Source organism: Pongo pygmaeus, chromosome 12 (assembly GCF_028885625.2).
Source record: "Pongo pygmaeus isolate AG05252 chromosome 12, NHGRI_mPonPyg2-v2.0_pri, whole genome shotgun sequence".
Taxonomy (NCBI): Eukaryota; Metazoa; Chordata; class Mammalia; order Primates; family Hominidae; genus Pongo; species Pongo pygmaeus.
In genome coordinates, this window is record NC_072385.2 from 1,119,482 (window position 1) to 1,137,698 (window position 18,217).

The window sequence follows — 18,217 nt, forward strand, 5'->3', positions numbered from 1 at the left end:
CAAATGCAACTTGCAGAAAATAATTTGATATTATCTTCAAAATCATAGCAATCTCACTTCAGATGTTCTTTATCCAACATAGATTTAATACCTAAGAGATAACCTACAACATAAAGATTCATTAATTATGTCATCTTCTCCACCATTATCCATGATGATCACATACTTTGGAACTTATTCTATGGAGAATAGCCTAAAGTGAAGCATAATAATGATCACATTGATATGCATTATCTGTCCTCTACTTTTTTTTTTTTTTTTTTTTGAGACGGAGTCTTGCTCTTGTTGCCCAGGCTGGAGTGCAATGGTGTGATCTCAGCTCACTGTAACCTCTGCCTCTGGTGTTCAAGTGATTCTACTGCCTCAGCCTCTCAAGCACCTGGGATTGCAGGTGCAAACCACCATACCTGGCTAATTTTTATATTTTTAGTAGAGACATGGTTCTGCATGTTGGCCAGGCTGGTCTCGAATGCATTATGTGTCTTCTGAGAGTGGTCAGGGGATTCACTCTAGCTTAATTGTCACTTCTTAAAGTGAGTGCTGACGTTTGTATTCAGATTTCACATTTCGAATGTATTTGTTAGGAGCTGATTACACTCTTTTACACTCTGACCAAACTATATGAATTCTATAAATTTTAATTCTATATGACTTCTCCAGGTACATATCATATTTTCCAAGACCCATGATTATTTTCATGGTGGAGCTACAAGATTCAGCAAATAGTCATATAGATATACTTAAGTTCAAGATTGTGAAAAAAGTAATAATTTTCTATTATGATATCTGCATACTTGCATGCAATATGTGTATGCAATACTTTAAATGTAAATACACTAAATTTTATCTATTATTTATCTGAAGCTCAAATTTAACTGTATCTTTTGTTATCTCTCAACTCCAGTCCATGGGAACCCTGGTGTTCTTCTGTCCAAGATTATCTCCAACTACCTCCAGGGATCCATTGGAGAAAGACACCAGTTTTTGAGCCAACTACTACAATTCTTATAATGTGGATACCATTGTGTCTTAAAGTCAATTTTTTTCTTACTATTCTTGTATCCAAAATGACAGTAAAACACAAACAATATGACTGTGCTGATACGTGTTGGTGGCATCTATTAATTATTTGGTTCTGGCACTGAAGATAAATGTGTGTATTTATGAGATTAATCTTTTAGCTCGAGAATAACAACCACTTAATAAAACATACAATTTTCCTTTTCTAAACTCAGATTAAATTTTTTTTTCAAGGTGATGGATTAGAGACTTTAAGCATGCTTCAGCCACATGGACATAGCACAATAGTGCATAAATGTCAACTCTCTGAGCTTTAATTTAAGAAGAAGAATAGGAATCCACCAGAATCATGTAGGAGACACCAGATCCAGGGAAGGAGAATGGAGACAAACTGCCCCCATGATGGCATCCAACTAATAAAAGTGAGTGAAGTACCAGTAAGTAAAATATATTTTAATATATTCTAAATATATATGCAATATATATATTCTAAATAGAAATGCAGCCAACATTGGAGCACACAGATTGGAACACACCCCAATGACAGTGTTAGAGTGATCATTGATGCACAAAACTAATAAAGAAATTCTGCATTTAAATTCAATGCTTGACCATTTGGAATTACAATACACTTCACTCATCAACCACAGAACATATACTGGAGTATCATCTGCTTGTAGATGGGTATACTGCTCAAAGCGATTTACAGATTCAATGCTTTTCCTATCCAACTACTAATGTCATTTTTCACAAAATAGAAAACATCTAAAATTTATATGGAACCTAAAAAGAGTCTGAATAGCCAAGCCAAAGCAATACTAAGGATAGAGACATCATATTACATTACTTCAAACTATCCTAGAAGACTATAGTAATCAAAACAACATGGTACTGGTAGAAAAACAGACACATAGACCAATGGAACAGACTAGAGTACTAGAAACTAAGTCCACATGCCTGCCACCATCACATCATTAACAAAGTTGATAAAAGCAAGCAATGGGAAAAAGACGTTTTGTTTAATAAATAATGTGGGGATAACTGGCTAGTCATATGCAGAAGAATAAAACTAGACCCCCACATTTCACCAAATACAAAAATTAACTTAAGATGGATTAAAGAGTTAAATGTAAAATCTCAAGCTATAAAACACCTAGGAAATACTTTTCTTGATAATGGCCTTGGCAAATAATTTATGGCTAAGTCCTCAAAAGCAATTGCAACTAAAACAAAAATTACAAGTGGGATTTAATTAAACTGAGAAACTGTTCCACAACAAGAGAAACTATCAAGGTAGTAAAGAGATAACCCATAGAATGAAAGAAAATATTCACAAACTACGCATCTAACAGAGGTTTATTATTCAGAACCTATAAGGAACTTAACAAATCAACAAGCAAGCAGCAAGTAACTCCATTAAAAAGTGGGCAACAGGACATGAACAGACACTTCTCAAAAGAAGACGTACACACAAGCAACCAACAAACATATGTAAAAGTGCTCATCATCATTATTTATTAAATAAATGCAAATCAAAACCGAAATGAAATACCATTTCACACCAGTCAGAATGGCTTTTTTTTTAAAAAGTCAAAAGAAAAACTCATATCGGTGAAGATTTAGAGAATAGAGAACACTTATACACTTTCTGAAGGAATGTAAATTAGTTCAGCCACTGTGGAAAGCAGGTTGGGGATTTCTTAAAGAACTGAGAGTTGAACTACCATTCAACCCAGTAACCCCATTATTGGGTATATACCCGAAAGAAAATAAATATCCTACCAAAAAGACACATGTAGCCATATTTCTATCACAGCAGTATTCACAATCACAAAGACATAGACTTAACCCAGGCGTCCAGCAGTCGTGATCTGGATAAAGACTCATGGAATACTATACAGCCATAAAAAACTCAAAATTATGCCATTTGAAACAACATGGATGCATTGTTTCCAGCAAACTTATGCAAAAGCAAAAAAAACCCAAAATACCGCATGTTCTGTCTCATAAGTGGGAGCTAAATGCTAGGTACAGATGGTCATAATACAGAGGGGCGGGAGGGGCCGGGACTGGTGGCTCACGCCTGTAATCCCAACACTTTGGGAGGCCAAGGTGAGCGGATCACCCGAGGTCAGGGGTTTGAGACCAGGCTGGCCTACGTGGTGAAACCCCACCTCTAATGAAAACACAAAAATTAACTGGGCATGGTGGCTGGAGCCTGTAATCCCAGCTACTTGCGGGTCTGAGGCGGACAGTCACTTGAACCCGGGGGGCGGAGGTTGTTGTGAGCCAAGATTGCGTCACATCACTCCAGCCTGGGCGACGGAGCAAAACTCTGTCTCAAAAACAAACAAACAAACAAACAAATAAAAAACAAAGAGGGAGGAGGGAGGGAATACAGATTGATTAAAACTACCGATTGGTTAGTGTCCTCTCTACCTCGGTAATGAATTCATTCATTTAATTCATAATTCATTCATTCAATTCATAATTCAGTTCCCCCTGAGAAAAAAAATATTCACTTGTCATTAAAATCTCTCTGCATCTTACTGATTTCAGATAGAAGTTAAATTTCACCTTAATAATAGAAACATAAGAACTACTTAAACTGAAAAAACTAATAAACGTTTGCTCAAATTTACTGACAGAGTCATGGGTACTTCATAATGTAATATTCTACCAGTTTTAAGTAAAATAAAAAGGGAAACAATCTTATTTCCATCGCCTACCGGGAGGGACGTGGCCCCGCTCCCAGGTGAGTGGGACCCTGCACTCTGGGCGGGTTGCGCCGCGGAATCTGGCACCTCTTGTTGTCAGCGTCGCCTTTGCAGGCACAGCGCAGGCATTGGGGGTCGGGCAGCGGGCCAGGCCCAGGCGACTCCTTTGCCAGGAGCTGGGCAGGTGCGGAGAGGGGCGGAGCTGTGCTGCCCTGGGTGAGGGAGCTTCGCGGTCTGGATGGTTCGCCACCCTGCCCCAGGAGGGGGCTTCAGGAGCTGAGTGGGGAAGGGGAGGGATGAGGGGACGCAGGCCAGGCCAGGTGGCTCCTTAGACCTGGGTGATGCAGGAGGGGCTGTGGGAGACCAGAGAGAACCCGGAGCAGAAACCGGGAACTGATACCCCTGGCTGAATATTTGTCCTCTTGCTGAAGTTTGAAAGTCAGTTATTTCATTACAGTTTAATTTTATTATAAAAATAACAACTATTAAAAATTCCCTGTAGTCACTGGAATGATGAATTTTGGTGCAGTTTCAGCATAACAATCTTTAGAGTTTTTAGATATTCTAATTATTCAAATTGCGCTCATGTTTCAAAATATATGCCGTATATTTTTATGGCATCCACCCCTGTGTCGCTGTGTCCCGCATCTTCCTCTGGGTTCCTGCTGGCTCAGGACACGAGCTTCTTCCTCCTTCCGCAGACTCGGATCAGGCTGTCCTCCCTCCGGCGCCTGAGGCGGTCATGGGGACAGCCTGCCCTCCAATAGCCCGCGAACGCCCGGCCTGTGCCCTGTGCTCGGAGTGGTGTCCTGGCTCGTGCCCCTCAGAGCACAGGTGCGACAGGTGTGGAAGGACCCAGCACCAGGAAGCAGTGAGCGGATGGATGCTCCAGGGATGTCGGCCTGGTGGCATTCAAGAACCCATTGCCAAATTCCATGGCATAATTTTGAATATTTTTCCCTTATATTTTTGTGTAAGGCTTTCAGACTTACACATTTTGAGTTTTTTTAAAAATATAATATAAACTACAATTCTGACTTCTGTATTTTACATATTGATAGCAAGTCTTCATACCGTTTTTTGTTAAAGGGGGCTATTCCTCCCCATAAGTTGGCCTTTGCACCTTTGCTGAAGATCATTTTGACCATATATACAAGGCTTATATGGAGAGGGGTGTCTCTATTATTTACTATGTCTACATGTCTTGATTTAATACATTTCTTTTTAGATTTTCTCCTTTTTACTTTTTGAGACAGGTTCTCTGTCATCCAGGCTGGGGTGCACCGGTGCGACCATGGCTAACTGCAGCCTTGCTCTCCCAGGCTTAAGCAATCCTCTCACCTCAGCCTCTGGAATAGCTGAGACTACAGGTTCATGTCACATTGCCAGGTTAATTTTAATTTTCATTTTTTTTGTAGCAATGGGGGTTCTCACTATGATGCCCAGTGTGGTTTGATCTCCTGGGTTCAAGCAATCCTCCTACCTCGGCCTCAAAAAGTGCTGAGGTTACACGTATAAGCCATAGAACCTGGCCTCAAAATACCACATTTGAAAAGAGTTCAACAGCACTGCAATTAGTTTTTGATTTAAAAATTGTGAGGGCTCCACACTTGACATTCTTTTACAAGTTTAATTGGCTATTTTCAGTCTTGAGATTTCATATGTTTTAGAATTTTGTATTTCTGCAAGTAAATATTGTTATGATTTATATAGCTATTGCATTTAATCTGTTGTTGAATTCATTAGTATAGACAAGATCATTGTTTTCTAATTTATGAATATGGGATATCTTTTCAATTGTCTAATCTATAAATATAGAATATCTTCCCCATTGTTTGTGACTTTTCTTCAGCAACATCTTGCAACTTCTAGTATACTAGTCTTACATCTCTTTGCTTGTTTATTCCAAAGTATATTCTTCTTAATGCTATTTTCAATGGAATTTAAAAAACTTGGATTTTACACTGTAATGAAGAGAAACTCACTTAGTTTTGTATTCTGCAATTTTGCTAAATGCAACTATTAGTTCCAACAGGTATTGTTTTCAGCATTTAGGATTTTTTGTAAATAACATTATATCATAAGTAACAGGAAATTTTACTTCTTCCTTTAGAATGTGGATCTTTTCTTTTTTTCATTGCCTAGTTGTTTTGCCAGGACCTTCACTGCTATTTTTGAATATATGTGGCAACAGTGAATATCTTGCCTTATTATTAATCTTAGAGGATAAACTTTCCACACTTCAGAATTCAGTATAATATTAGTGATGATTGTTTTTTTTGGGGGGGTTTTTTTTGTTTTGTTTTTTTGAGCTAGAATCTTGCTCCGTCACCCAGGCTGGAGTGCAGTGGCATAATCTGGGCTCACTGCAACCTCCACCTCCCGAGTTCAAGCTATTCTCATGCCTCAGCCTCCCTGATAGCTGGGACTGCAGGCACACACCACAACGTCCAGCTAATGTTAACATTTTTTGCAGAGACAGGGATTCACCATGTTGGTCAGGCTGGTCTGGAACTCCTGACCTAAAATCATCCACCCACCTGAGCCAACCAAACTGTTGGGACTATAGGCATGAGCTGTTGAACTCAGTTGGTGATGAGTTATTTACATATCTTTTGTTATGTTAGTTTCTTTTTATTTGTAGTTTATTGAGTGTTTTTTATCTTGAAAAAATGATTAATATTGTCAATTGACATTTCTCCATTATTTGAGATGATTGTGTTGTTTACATCTTTACTCTGTTAATATGATATATTAAATTGATTGATTTAAACTCTCATTCCAATATGGCCAAATAGAAAGAGCTCTGGTCTGCAGCTCCCAGTGCGATCAATACAAGATGGGTGATTTCTGCATTTCCAACTGAGGTACATGATTCATCTCATTGGGACTGGTTGGACAGTGAGTTCATCCCATGGAGGGTGAACTGAAGCAGGGCAGGGCATCAACTCACCCAGGAAGTGCAAGGGATTTGGGGGATATTCCTTTCCTAGCCAAGGGAAGGCATGACAGACAGCACCTGGAAAAACAGGACACTCTTACCCAAATACTGCACTTTTCACACAGTCTTAGCACCTGGCAGACCAGGAGATTCTCTCCTGTGCCTGGTTCATTGGGTCCCACACCCATAGAGCCTTGCTCACTGCTAGTACAGCAGTCTGAGATTAACCTTCACGCTGCAGCTGAGCATGTGGAGCTGAATCCGCAATTTTTGAGGCTTGAGTAGGTAAATAAAGTGGCCAGGAAGCTTGAACAGAGTAGAGCCACTCACAGCTCAGCAAGGCCTACTGCCTTTATAAATTCCACCTCTGTGGGCAGGGCATAGCTGAATAAAAGGCAGCAGAAACTTCTGCAGACTTAAGCATCCCATCTGACAGCACTGAAGAGAGCAGTGGTTCTCCTGGCATGGTGCTTGAGCTCTGAGAATGGACATACTGACTCCTCAAGTGGGTCCCTGAACCCCATGTAGCCTAGCTAGGAGACACCTCCTAGTAAGGGCCAACAGACACCTCATACAGGTGAGCGACCCTCTTCAACGAAGCCTCCAGGGAAGGATCAAGCAGCAATATTTGCTGTCCTGCAGCCTTCTCTGTTGATACTCAAGCAAACAGTGTATGGAGTGGACCTCCAGCAAAATCCAACAGACCTGCAGCTGAGGGACCTGACTGTTAGAAGGAAAACCAACAAACACAAAGGAATAGCAGCAGCATAAACAAAAAGGACATCCACACCAAAACCCCATCTATAGGTTACCAACATCAAAGACCAAAGCTAGATAAAACCACAAAGATGGGAAGAAACCAGAGCAGAAAAGCTGAAAATCCTAAAAACCAGACCACCTCTTTTCCTCCAAAGGATTGCAGCTCCTCACCAGCAATGGAACAAAGCTGGAGGGAGAATGACTTTGATGAGTTGACAGAAGGAGACTTCAGAAGGCTGGTAATAACAAACTTCTCTGAGCTAAAGAAGCATGTTCAAACACATCGTAAGGAAGCTAAAAACCTTGAAAAAAGTCAGACAATGGCTAATTAGAATAAGCAGTGTAGAGAATACCTTAAATGACTTTATGGAGCTGATAACCATGGCACAAGAACTTTGTGACACATGTACAACTTCAATAGCTGTTTCAATCCAGTGGAAGAAAAGATATCAGTGATTGAAGATCAAATTAATAAAATAATGTGAGAAGACAAGTTTAGAGTAAAAAGAGTGAAAAGAAACGAACAAAGCCTCCAGGAAAAATGGGACTATGTGAAAAGACCAAATCTATGTTTGCTCGATGTACCTAAATGTGACAGAGAGAATGGAAAACACTCCTTAGGATATTAGTCAGGAGAATTTTCCCAATGTAGCAAGGCAGGCCAACATTCAAATTCAGGAAATACAGAGAACACCACAAAGATACTTCTGGATAAGAGCAACCCCAAGACACTAATTGTCAGATTCACCAGGGTTGAAATGAAGGAAAAAATGTTAAGGGCAGCCAGAGAGAAAGTTCGGGTTACCCACAAGGGGAAACCCATCAGACTAACAGCAGATCTCTCAGCAGAAGCCCTAGAAGCCAGAAGAGAGTGGGGGTCAATATTCAACATTCTTAAAGAAAAGAATTTTCAGCCCAGAATTTCACATCCAGCTAAACTAAGCTTCATAAGTGGAGGAGAAATAAAATCCTTTACAGACAAGCAAGTTCTGAGAGATTTTGACACCACCTGGCCTGCTTTAAAAGAGCTCCTGAAGGAAGCACTAATCATGGAAAGGAACTACTGGTACCAGCCTCTGCAAAAAATATGCCAAATTGTAAATACCATCGATACAATGAAGAAGCTGCATCAATTAATGGGAAAAACAGTGAGCTAACATAAAAATTACAGGATCAAATTCACACATAACAATATTGACCTTAAATGTAAATGGGCTAAATGCCTTAATAAAAAGACATAGGCTGTCAAATTGGATAAAGGGTCAAGACCCATCAGTGTGCTGTATTCAGGAGACCCATCTCACATGCAGAGACACACATAGGCTCAAAATAAAGGGATGGAGGAAGATCGACCAAGCAAATGGAAAGCAAAACAAATTAAAAATTAAAGAAAAGGAGGGGTTGCAATCCTAGTCTCTGATAAAACAGAATTTAAACCAACAAAGATCAAAAGACACAAAGAAGGCTATTAAATAATGGTAAAAGGATCAATTCCGCAAGAAGAGCTAACTACCCTAAATATATATGCACTCAACACAGGAGCACCCAGATTCATAAAGTAAGTCCTTAGATACCTACACAGAGACTTAGACTCCCACACAATAATAATGGGAGACTTTAACACTCCACTGTCAATATTAGACAGATCAACAAGAGAGAAGGTTAAAAAGGATATCCAGGACTTGAACTCAGCTCTGCACCAAGCGGACCTAATAGAAATCTACAGAACTCTCCACCCAATATCAACAGAATAAACATTCTTCTCAGCACCACTTCGCACTTATTCGAAAACTGATCACATAATTGGAAGTAAGCCCTCCTCATCAAATGTAAAAGAACAGATATCACAACAAACTCTCTCTCAGATCACAGTGTAATCCAATTAGAACTTAGGATTAAGAAACTCACTCAAAACGGTACAAATACATGGAAACAGAACAACCTGCTCCTGAATGGCTACTGGGTAAATAACGAAATGAAGGCAAAAATAAAGATGTTCCTTGAAACCAGTGAGAACAATGACAAAAAACACCAGAATCCCTGGGACACATCTAAAGCAGTGTGTAGAGGGAAATTTATAGCACTAAATGCCCGCAGGAGAAAGGAGGAAAGACCTAAAATCGTCAGCTCCACATCACAATTAAAAGAACTAGAGAAACAAGGGCAAACAAACTCAAAAGCAAGCAAAAGTCAAGAAAGATAAGAGCAGAACTAAAGGAGATAGAGACTCAAAAAAACCCTTAAAAAATCATGAATTTAGGAGCTGATTTTTTGAGAAGATCAACAAAATTGGTAGACCACTAGAAAGACTAATAAAGAAGAAAAAAGACAAGAATCAAATAGACACAATAAAAAATGTTAAATGGTATATCATCACAGATCTCATAGAAATAGAAACTACCATCAGATAATACTATAAACTCGTGTATGCAAATAAACTAGAAAGTCTAGAAGAAATGAATAAATTCATGGACACATACACCCTCCCAAGATTAAACCAGGAAGAAGTTGAATCTCTGAATAGACCAATAACAGGCTCTGAAATTGAGGCAATAATTAATAGCATATCAACAAAAAATATCCAGGACCAGATGGATTCAAGACTGAATCCTACCAGAGGTACAAAAAGGAGCTGGTACCATACCATTCCTTCTGAAACTATTCCAGTCATTAGAAAAAGATGAAATTCTCCCTAATTCATTTTATGGGACCAGTATCATCCTGATACCAAACCCTTGCAGAGACAAAACAAAAAAAGAGAACTGTAGGCCAATATCTTTCATGAACATCGATGTGAAAATCCTCAATAAAATACTGGCAAATTGAATCCAGCAGCACATCAAAAAGCTTCTCCACCACGATCAAGTAGTCTTCATCCCTGGAATACAAGGCTGGTGCAACATACACTAATTAATAATGTAATCCATCACATAAACAGAATCAATGACAAAAACCACATGACTATCTCCATAGATATAGAAAAGGCCTTTGACAAAATTCACAGTCTTTCCTGATGAAAACTCTCAATAAACTACATATTCATGAAATGTATCTCAAAATAATAACAGCTATTTATGACAAACCCACAGCCAATATCATACTAAATCAGTAAAACTGGAACCATTCCCTTTCAAAACTGACACCAGGCAAGAATGCCTTCTCTTACCTCTCCTATTCAAAATAGTGTTGGAAATTCTGGCCAGAGCAATCAGGCAAGAGAAAGAAACAAATGTATTCAATTAGGAAGTCAAATAATCTCTATTTGCAGATGACATGATTGTATATTTAGAAAACCTCATCATCTCAGCCCAAAATCTCCTTAAGCCAATGAGAAACTTTAGCAAAGTCTCAGGATAAGAAATCAATATGCAAAACCCACAAGTATTTCTATACACCAATAACAGACAAACAGAGAGCCAAATCATGAGTGAACTCCCATTTACAATTGCTACAAAGAGAATAAAATACCCCGGAATACATCTTACAAGGGATGTGAAGGACCTCTTCAAGGAAAACTACAAATCACTGCTCAACGAAATAAAAGAGGACACAAAGAAACGGAAGGACATTCCATGTTCATGGATAGGAAGAAGCAATATAGTGAAAATGGTCATACAGCCCTAGGTAATTTACAGATTCAATGGCATCCCCATCAAGCTACCAATGACTTTCTTCACAGAATTAGAAAATACCACTTTAAAGTTCATATGGCATCAAAAAAGAGCCCATTTCACCAAGAAAATCTAAGCAAAAAGAACAAAGCTGGAGGCATCACACTACCTGACTTCAATCTATACTACAAGGCTACAGTAACCAAATAGCATGGTACTGATATCAAAACAGATCTATAGAAAAATGGAACAGAACAGAGGCCTCAGAAATAACACCACACATCTACAACCATCTGATCTTTGACAAACCTGACAAAAACAAGCAATGGAGAAAGGATTCCCTATTTAATAAATGGTGCTGGGAAAAGTGGCTGGCCATAGATAGAAAGCTGAAACTGCATCCCTTTCTTAAACCTTATACACAAATTAATTCAAGAAGGATTAAAGATTTAAATGTTAGTCCTAAAACCATAAAAACCGTAGAAGAAATTCTAAGCTACACCATTCAGGAAATAGGCATGGGCAAAGTTTTCATGACTAAAACACAAAAAGCAATGGCAACAAAAGCCAGAATAGACAAATCAGATCTAATTAAACTAAAGCGCTTCTGCACAGCAAGAGAAACTACCAACAGCGTGAACAGACAACCTACAGAATGGGAGAAAATTGTTGGCAATCTATCCATCTGACAAAGGGCTAATATCCAGAATCTACAAAAAACTTAAACAAATTTACAAGAAAAAAACACCATCAAAAAGCGGGCAAAGGATATGGACAGACATTTCTCAAAATAAGACATCTATGCAGCCAACAGACAGATGAGAAAATGCTCATCATCACTGGTCATCAGAGAAATGCAAAACAAAACCACAATGAGATATAATCTCACGCCAGTTAGAATGGCGATTATTTGAAAGTCAGGAAACAACAGATACTGGAGAGGATGTGGAAAAATAGGAAGGCTTTTACACTGTTGGTGTGATTGTAAATTAGTTCCACCATTGTGGAAGACAGTGTGGCCATTCCTCCAGGATCTAGAAATAGAAATACCATCTGACCCAGCGATCCCATTACTGGGTATATACTCAAAGGATTATAAATCATGCCACTATAAAGACACACGCACACGTATGTTTACTGCAGCACTATTCAGAATAGCAAAGACTTGGAACCAACCCAAATGTCCATCAATGATAGAACTGATTAAGAAAATGCAGCAAGTATATACCATGGACTAGTATGCGGCCATAAAAACGGATGAGTTTTTGTCCTTTGCGGGGACTTGGATGAAGCCGGAAACCATCATTTTCCGCAAACTATCACAAGGACACATAACCAAACACCACATGTTCTCACTCATAGCTGGGAATTTACCAATGAGAACACTTGGACACAAGGCAGGTAACATCACACAATGGGGCCTGTCAGGGGCTGGAGGGCTAGAGGAGACATAGCAGTAGGAGATAGCAGTAAATGATGAGTTGATGGGTGCAGCAAAACAACATGGCACCTGTAAACCTATGTAACAAACCTGCACGTTTTCCACATGTACCCTAGAACTTAAAGTATAATAAAAAAAAATAGATTGATTTACATGTGTTGAGCAATACTTACATTGGAGAGACAACTCCTTCTTCGTCATGGTGTATAATCCTTGCAATATGTCATTGAATTTGGTGTTCTAAGGTTCCGAGGAGAATTTTTACATCAATAGTCAACAGGAAAATTGATTTGTAGTTGTATTTTTTTTTCCTTAGTGTCTTTGTGGGGTTCGGTGTTGTGTTAATGCTGGCCTCATAAAATAAGTTGGAAATTGTTTTCTCTTTTTCATTTTTCTGAAGTAGTTTAAGAAGGGTTGGCGTTAACCCTGCTTTAACATTTTGAAAAAAAAAAAATTTAATGAAGTGATCTGGGCCTGGGCTTTTTGAGGGGAGGTTGTTGTTACTACTTATATGCCTATTCAGATTTTTTTATGGTTTATTTTTAGTATAATCTATATTTCCAGACATTTGTCTATTTCTCTTAGCCTATCATATTTTTTGGCATATACTTGGAATTAAACTTTTATAATCTTTTCCTACTTTTATGGCATCAGTAGTAATAGCTCCTCTTTTATTTCTGAATTTAATTATTTGAGATATCTTCTTTTTTTTTTTTAATCTAACTGTCAGTTTTCTTAATCTTGTCAATTAATCCAAACTTTAATTGATTTTTCTATGGCTTTTAATTGTTGTTTATTTATAAATACTGAAATTTTTATTCTTTACTTATGTTTGGTTACATTTACTGGTTGATTTAGATAGATTTTTTTAAATGTACATATTTACTACTACAATTGAATACAAGCTTCAGATGTATTCAATAATTTTGTTATGCTTTCTCTCCAGTTATGTTGAAATTTTCACTGTGATTTCTTCTTTAACCCATAATGTTGTTTAGGAGCATGTTACTTGATTTTTATGTATTTGCAAATTTTTAATTTTTTCTTCTGGTATTCACTTCTAGTTCCATTCCATTTTAATTGTAAATGATACTTCGTATGATTTTAATTTTCTCGAATTGATTTCTTTGTGGTCTGATTTGTGATATAGTCTCAAGAATGTTCCATGTGTGCACCAGAAGCATGTGCATTTTGTTGTTGAGAAGACCGTTTCTAAAAGTCTGTTGGATTTGGTTGAATCACTCCTTGCTCAATCCTCTGTGTTCATTTGGTCTGCCAGGTTGTCCTCTCCGTTATTAAAGTCTCCTATCATTTTGGGGGTGGTCTCTATTCCTCCCTTTATTTTTATTTATAATTTCGTTTTTTACACAGACGAAGTGTTGCTATCTTGCCCAGGTTAGTCTCAACTCCTGGGCTCAAACCATCCTCCTGCCTCAGCCCCCGCCAAGATGTAGGGATTACAAGCAGGCGTGAGCCACTGTACTCAGCCTATTTCTCCTTTTAATTCTTTCATTATTTGTATTATGTGTTTGGAATAGTTGCTGATACATGTGCATATTCTAATTATGATATCTTCTTGGAGATTTATTTTTATTATATAGTGTCCTTGTTTGTCTTTATGACAGTTTTTTGCTTAAAGTCTAATCATCTAATGTAAATGTGACCAACTTTTTTCTATTTTGGTTGCTATTTAGGATGATTTTGTTACCATATAGAATATAATTTTCCATCCCTGCATTTTCAATCCATGTTTATGCTTAAATAAACAGAATTTATTTGATTTTATATTTTTAGTTTTATAAACAGTTTATAAACAGAATTTATTTGATTTTATATTTTTAATCTTTCAGTGACCTTGTGTCTGTTATTGGAGAATTTAACATTGTTACCTATAAGGTTATTATTTGCAGTTAAGGAGTTACTACCGCCATTTTGTTAATTGTATTGTGTTTCTTTTGTAGTTCTTTTATTTATTTACTTTATTTCTTGCTGTCTCCCTTTTTGTCTAATTAATTTTTGTACTAATATGTTTTTATTTCTTTTTCTTTTGTCTACACTCTACATGTATTATCTTTGTGAATACTATGCAGATTACATGAAACTCCTCAAAGTTATAACAATCTACTTTAATCTGATGTTATCTATCTCCAGCAGCATATAAAAACTCCAGTCTTTTACGTGACTGTCTTTGCCAACACACACGTTGTTCTTGATGTCACAAATTAGGCCTTTTTTATGATGTATTCTTTAACATACACATAAAATATTTTTGTACATTTTTTGTCAAATTCTATAAGGGAATTAAAATTACTTACCAACATCACAATAATACAGGATGCTATATTTCTCTATATATTTGCTTTACAACAGAGCTTTATAGTATTGTATGGCTTTTTTAGTATTCTCATTTTTTAATCTCAAAGGACTTTCCAGCATTTCTTGAAGAACAAACCTAGTGGTCATAAACTCCTTCAGCTTCAGTTTATCTGAAAAAATCTTAATTTCACCTTCATGTTTCAATGAGAGTTTTGCCATATATAATGTCCTTGGTTGGTAATTTTTCTCTCTTTTTTTTTAACTTGAATATATCATCCCACACTCTGAACTGCAAAATATCTTTAAAGACATCTGTTAATAGAATTAGTGGGCCTAAATTGTATGTGTTTAATTTTCTTTCTCTTGAAATTTTTGAAGTTTTTTCTTTGAGATATTTAACAGTTTTATATTGTGTCTCATTTTGGTTTTCTTTAAATTTATGCTGGTCAAAGTCCACTAAAGATCTTGAGTGTGTTTGTCCATTTCTTTTTTCAAATTTGAGCAGTTTTTGTCCATTAATTTTGTTTGTTTATTTATTTATTTTGAGATGGATTCTCACTCTGTTGCCCAGACTAGAGTGCAGTGGTGTGATCTCAGCTCATTGCAACCTCTGCCACCCGGGCTAGAGTGATTCTCTTGCCTCTGCCTCCCAAGTAGCTGGGACCAAAGGTGAGTGCCATCAGGCTTGGCTAAATTTTGTATTTTTTTTTTTTAGTAGGGAAGGGATTTCACTATATTGCCAGGTGGATCTTGAACTCTTGATCTCAAGTGATTCACCTGCCTTGGCCTCCCGAACTGCTGGGATTACAGGTATGAGATATCGTGCATGGCTTGCCTTTTGTATTTTTAATAACACATTTGGGACCTGTTATTTATTGCTTCTTGCCTATTTCTCCCTTTTGAAACAGCAATGTCTGTCCTTTGCCTTTCCCACCGTTGTATTTCAAAAACACACAACATGTTAGATTTCATAGATCCACAGCTAAAGAAAAAATTGCATTAGAATGAATTATACCTTGACTTTCACCCATATGAGGTTTGGACAAGACTTTGAAGTCAGATTTTAAAGTTGATTCTGGAGTGAGTTTAGAATTATAGAATCTAGTAGATGGAATGATTGTATTTTGTGTGGAATTAAAAATAAATTTGGGACATAAGGCATAGTTTTCATGTTTTTGTTTCCCTTAAAACTTTATGTTGAAAATTAATCCCCAAAGCAGCAGTATTGGGAGGTGTGGTTTTTCGGGATGTGTTTAGGTCAGCAGTGCTCTATCCTCATAAATAGATTACTGCTCTTATTAAAACGTTTGATGAAGAAAGCTTGGCCAATTACACATTTTAACTTCTCTCCACCTCGCATTAATTCGTAGAGTGAAAAAAACTGACCAATGGATTGTCTGCTTATCTCCAGTCATTCACATTTTTATAAAACTTAACCTAACACTGTAACAAGTGTGCAGATACAAATGCTCATAAGTCATTGTCCATGATCTTGTGTAATTTAAGAGAAGATATAACAATAAACTAAAAACTTCCAGGACACATGACACTTACAACTGTTCAGGAAATGTGAAGATAATAAAAGTACAAAAAGAGGGGGCTTCAGTGGCATCACTGCATGTTTGATGTTTATGGGAAGTGAAGGAAAGAGCAGGCTGGGGGGATGGTTCACATAGGGTTGCTAGGGATGACTCAGGACTTTTTGATTGAGGTAACCATGATGGTCAGCACTGAGGAGAGTGGTGGTCTTGGTTGACATAATCACAGAGATTTTCTAAGAAGAGACTTTGTTTGCTGTCCTGTTTGTTTTTCCAGATATGCATTTACTTTTCTGATAAAGGGCACATCTTCAAATATTAGTGCTATAAAAGTGCTTTTTATTCCATAGAATTGGAATCTCTGTCATGTTCCTTCCTGTCTTCTGGATTTTTCCTGTTTTTTGGGTTGCAGGCGCAGGTACTATGACATGAGCATCAGTAACTAGGCCTTCATCTACATAGTGATGCTCCTACCATGACAAACTTGTTCTCTACAGACAAAGATTGGGAAGATGTTCTCTAGAGTGGCCTCAAATAGAAGCCTGCTGTCTATCTTAACATGATAATGAGCAGCTTCTTCCCATGCACCACCTGCTCTTTGAACATACTACAAGCCATTGCCATTAATCCCAGAACCTATTGGTTGGTGAATTTCAAACTCACTCATTTTAGTTATACACTATGTGTTTTCTTCCTCTCATGGATTACCAACTTCTGTATTAGTAGTGACTGGCTCTACCCTACTAAAGCTAAATCAAATGTAACCTGGGCAAGAATTATTTTTCTTATTTACTCCTCTTTTACCAAATTTACTCTTTTAATTAATATAACGCTTGGGATAACATTTTCTTTTATTCTTCCATAAATGTGCTTCATATCGATATATCACACATTGTGTATAATTTGACACAGTGTTAACATTATTTTGATCTTTGTACATTGGTTTTGTATCCTGAGACATTGCTGAAGTCGCTTATCAGCTTAAGGAGATTTTGGGCTGAGACAATGGGGTTTTGTAGATATACAATCATGTCATCTGTAAACAGGGACAATTTGACTTCCTCTTTTCCTAATTGAATACACTTTATTTCCTTCTCCTGCCTAATTGCCCTGGCCAGAACTTCCAACACTATGTTGAATAGGAGTGGTGAGAGAGGGCATCCCTGTCTTGTGCCAGTTTTCAAAGGGAATGCTTCAGTTTTTGCCCATTCATTATGATATTGGCTGTGGGTTTGTCATAGATAGCTCTTATTATATTGAGATAAGTCCCATCAATACCTAATTTATTGAGTTTTTAGCATGAAGCATTGTTGAATTTTGTCAAAGGACATTTCTGCATCTATTGAGATAATCATGTGGTTTTTCTCTTTTACACCAATAACAGACAAACAGGGAGCCAAATCATGAGTGAACTCCCATTCACAATTGCTTCAAAGAGAATAAAATACCTAGGAATCCAACTTACAAGGGATGTGAAGGACCTCTTCAAGGAGAACTACAAAACACTGCTCAAGGAAATAAAAGAGGATACAAACAAATGGAAGAACATTCCATGCTCATGGGTAGGAAGAATCAATATCGTGAAAATGGCCATACTGCCCAAGATTCAATGCCATCCCCATCAAGCTACCAATGACTTTCCTCACAGAATTGGAAAAATCTACTTTAAATTTCATGTAGAACCAAAAAAAAAGCCTGCATCACCAAGTCAACCCTAAGCCAAAAGAACAAAGCTGGAGGCATCCCGCTACCTGACTTCAAACTATACTACAAGGCTACAGTAACCAAAACAGCATGGTACTGGTACCAAAACAGAGATATAGATCAATGGAACAGAACAGAGCCATCAGAAATAATGCCACATGTCTACAACT

The 18,217-nt window shown here is 37.5% G+C and overlaps 1 long non-coding RNA gene across 1 annotated transcript; it reads left to right on the forward strand.

The window, feature by feature from the left end:
- The first annotated feature begins 904 nt into the window (after window positions 1-904).
- Window positions 905-18,201, forward strand: LOC134737768 (uncharacterized). Its single transcript, XR_010123002.1, has 4 exons — window positions 905-1,034; window positions 1,255-1,442; window positions 15,521-15,615; window positions 17,728-18,201. It is a non-coding gene; the product is annotated as an uncharacterized LOC134737768 (long non-coding RNA).
- Window positions 18,202-18,217: the final 16 nt, after the last annotated feature.